This window comes from Octopus sinensis, linkage group LG1 (assembly GCF_006345805.1).
Source record: "Octopus sinensis linkage group LG1, ASM634580v1, whole genome shotgun sequence".
Classification (NCBI taxonomy): domain Eukaryota; kingdom Metazoa; phylum Mollusca; class Cephalopoda; order Octopoda; family Octopodidae; genus Octopus; species Octopus sinensis.
The window spans coordinates 26,231,430-26,235,463 of record NC_042997.1 but is presented as its reverse complement, the minus strand read 5'-3'; positions in this window follow the sequence as shown (position 1 = coordinate 26,235,463).

Here is a 4,034-nt window from a genome sequence, read left to right as displayed (position 1 = left end):
CTGGAAACTGAATGCATATTCCCTGGCACGGAGAAATATAGGTGAATTAGTTAAGAGGTAATTATGGCTCAGTGCTTAGAGCGTCGAGCTTACGATCGTGAGGTTGTGAGCTCGAATCCCGGTCCGGGCTGCGTGTTGTGCTCTTGAGCAAAGCACTTTATTTCACGTTGCTCCAGTTCACTCAGCTGTAGAAATGAGTTGCGACGTTACAGGTGCCAAGCTGTATCGACCTTTGTCTTTCCCTTGGATAACACTGGTGGCGTGGAGAGGGGAGGCTGGTATGCATGGGCGACTGCTGGTCTTCCATAAACAACCTTGCCCGGACTTGTGTCTAGGAGGGTAACTTTCTAGGTGCAATCCCATGGTCATTCATGACCGAAGGGGGTCTTTACCCCTTAATTTACTGATGCAGCTGTGAATGACATTCGGTAGGTTACTGAAAACAAAAATTAGAGCAAAATCTATCAGTTTTAGTAAAGTCGTATTTAGTAACAGAAATCAGAGATTCAAATGTAAGAGACAAATAGAAAAAGCATCGGTTACGATGAGTTTGTGACACTCGATTATGTTCTCGATGTTACTACAGGGGAGTATGCTCTTAGGCATCATGAAGCGAAAACCATTCCAAAATTCAGGATGGTGGAAGTGCGGTGTGAATTTTATGTACTGCAGCGGTCGCGTGGTATTCAATTCCAACCAGATGCTTTCAGCGTTTCAATCACACATAGCTGAACTGTTTGCAGGGAGAGTCAAACAAGAAGTAAACTTCTAAGCATTTGTTGCCCGTCGAAAATGCTGTGAAAAACCGATTTTTGCAGAAAAGGCATCAGGTGTGATGTAGTATTCTGCGATGGGAAAAATCACAGGAACTGGGTATCTGCCATACGAATATTATTTCTGCGTGATGGATTTCTTCACCATTGATTGGAAGCTGTTTATTGCGACTAGTAGCCGATAGGGATGATTTCAAGTTGCCCAAACCGAGAAATGGTGGCACTGATGAGGAAGGATCGGCAAGACAGGAACGTGTAAAGAACTTCAGGCTCATAGTTCTTCTAAGTAAAAAAATTAAAGCGTTTGGTGAAAGAACCGGTCAAAACATTGGCATTTTTCTTCAATAGTACAGTCGAAAAAACACAAAGCTGTTTGATCTACGGCGGATTTCTCATTAAAATCTTCATGTCATACAATACATCGCGTAGAAAGTCGGCAATAGATTTGGCTTCATTGGGTCTCTGATCTATTTAGATTAATCTAAAGCGTACATCTATGTCGGCATTGTTACCTAGGGTTTTTCTAAATACAGTGCACTTCGGTCGTCACCTCGGAGGTTAGATCGCTCACAATGTACAGTAGCTTCTGTATAGTGGTTAAACTAAACAACCGCCTACAAGGAACTAATTTGTATAGTACGGTCAATACGCCAAATTTCCTGTGTTTCTTCTGTATGTTGTAACGCTGGAGCCAATACTACAGAGATTCGAATCGCTGAGTAGCATCTTCTTCGATACTGGGATACAGAAAAGCAATGCTTCACCACACGGGTGACATCACAGCTATGATAACAATCTTACAATTTTTTCTCGTTCCCCGATTTGACCATCATGTACAAGTGAAAACAGGCTTTGAGTCATTTCTGACTGCTACTTTTAGCATACTGCTGCTACAAATAGAACCCTTCATTATCAATTAATAATATTTGCCTTTATATATATATATATATATATATATATAATATATATAAGCGCAGGAGTGGCTGTGTGGTAAGTAGCTTGCTAACCAACCACATGGTTCCGGGTTCAGTCCCACTGCGTGGCATCTTGGCAAGTGCCTTCTGCTATAGCCCCGGGCTGACCAATGCCTTGTGAGTGGATTTGGTAGACGGAAACTGAAAGAAGCCTGTCGTATATATGTAATATATATATGTATATGTGGTGTTGTTTTGTGCTGTGTTTGTCATGCTGGTGTGTTTACGTCCCCGTCACTTAGCGGTTCGGCAAAAGAGACCGATAGAATAAGTACTGGGCTTACAAAGAATAAGTCCCGGGGTCGATTTGCTCGACTAAAAGGCGGTGCTCCAGCATGGCCGCAGTCAAATGACTGAAACAAGTAAAAGAGTAAAAGAGTAAACTGCTTAAGCATAAAGCCCCCTCTTAACATTTTCCTATCATTGTCAAAGATTCTATTTTCTTATCATTATCAAAGATTGTATAACTGTATTTTAATACAACTATGATAACCATTTCTTAACACAGCAAAGCTTATACAAAGCTTTACATTTTACTTTTGATAATCTTCTTTTCAAAAAAGTGAAACCGGTCAATTTAATAAACACCTTTAAAAGAGCTCTGCATTTTCAAACCCTCTTTCCTATATATATATATATATATATATATATATATATATATATATATATATATATATATATATATAATATTTAGCAGAAGTACCGAGTGACTCTGTCCGAGGATTTCGTGCGTTGTGTGTGAGTGTATATATATATATTATAATATATATATATATATATATAATATATTATATATAATATATATATATATATATATATATATATATAATATATTAATATATATATATATAAATATATATATATATATATATATATGTGTGTGTGTGTGTGTATATATATATATATATTCAACTCTCGATGAGGGTATGAATGTCTAAAAACGTCGGATATGGATCTAGGAGGTCTACTGTTCCAAACTAACAGTAAAAGATAAGAAAATATGAAAAATATAAAGTAAGAAATATAAAACTTGAACACGGTCGTGTTTTTGATTAAACACAGGCACAGAGATACAGAGATACAGAGATAGATACACACATACATGCGCACATAAACACGCATATAAATTTGTTCATTGGAATGTATAGATCATGTGGAATCTTCGAACTGACAATGCAGTTACAGGCACATTTCTGAGTACAAGTATTTCCCAGTCATTAATAGTTCAAGACTGCTATCAAAATCTCAGGAGTTCACACCACTGCTGATTCTTCGTTCCGTGTATAAATGAGGAGTAACCCTTTCGTTGGTGATCTGAACAAGGAAGCCGCACCAGAATGAAAGAACCATTTTAGTCAAAGGCTTGATCTATCACTAAAACTGCAAGAAACGATTCATCACAGAAACAACCGAGGAAAGTGTTTTATGTATTGTTCTTTTATTCTTTTACCTGTTTCAGTCATGTGACTGTGGCCATGCTGGAGCACCGCCTTTAATCGAGCAAATCGACCCCCAGGACTTATCCTTTGTAAGCTTAGTACTTATTCTATCGGTCTCTTTTGCCGACCCACTAAGTTACGGGGAGACACCAGCATCGGTTGTCAAGCAATGCTAGGGGAACAAACGCAGACACACAAAAACACACACACACACACACACACACACACACACACACACACCACACATATATATATATATATACGGCAGGCTTCTTTCAGTTTCCGTCTACCAAATCCACTCACAAGGCTTTGGTGAGCCCGCAGGTGCCACGCAGTGGGACTGAACCCGGAACCATGTGGTTGGTAAGCAAGCTACTTACCACAGAGCCACTCCTACGCCTATGTGTATGTATATTACTCTTGGGATAACTCCCTCATAGACGGGAGGGTTTCAACTGGAAAGTCCTTGATTATAAGTTTGCTCTGTCAGAGCTAATCTGTGGTTAGCTTCAATGACAACGTAAAAAATCATGCCACCGTCGTTTACCTCTGCCCCTACCGCTTCCATCACCTCTAGGACAACGACGACAGCGACCACCATCAACACTATCACCATCATCTCCACTAGAACCACGACCATGAAGTCCCACCACCACCACTACCATTTCAAGCAATCGATTTAAGCATATGGGACATTTCACATACTTCTGGGGGCAATTGACACTCACACACATGCACGCACGCACAAATACACAGATACACAAATTCATAAACACACACAAATACACAAACTCACATACACACCTAAATAATGACACATACACATAGACGCGTACAAATATACACAT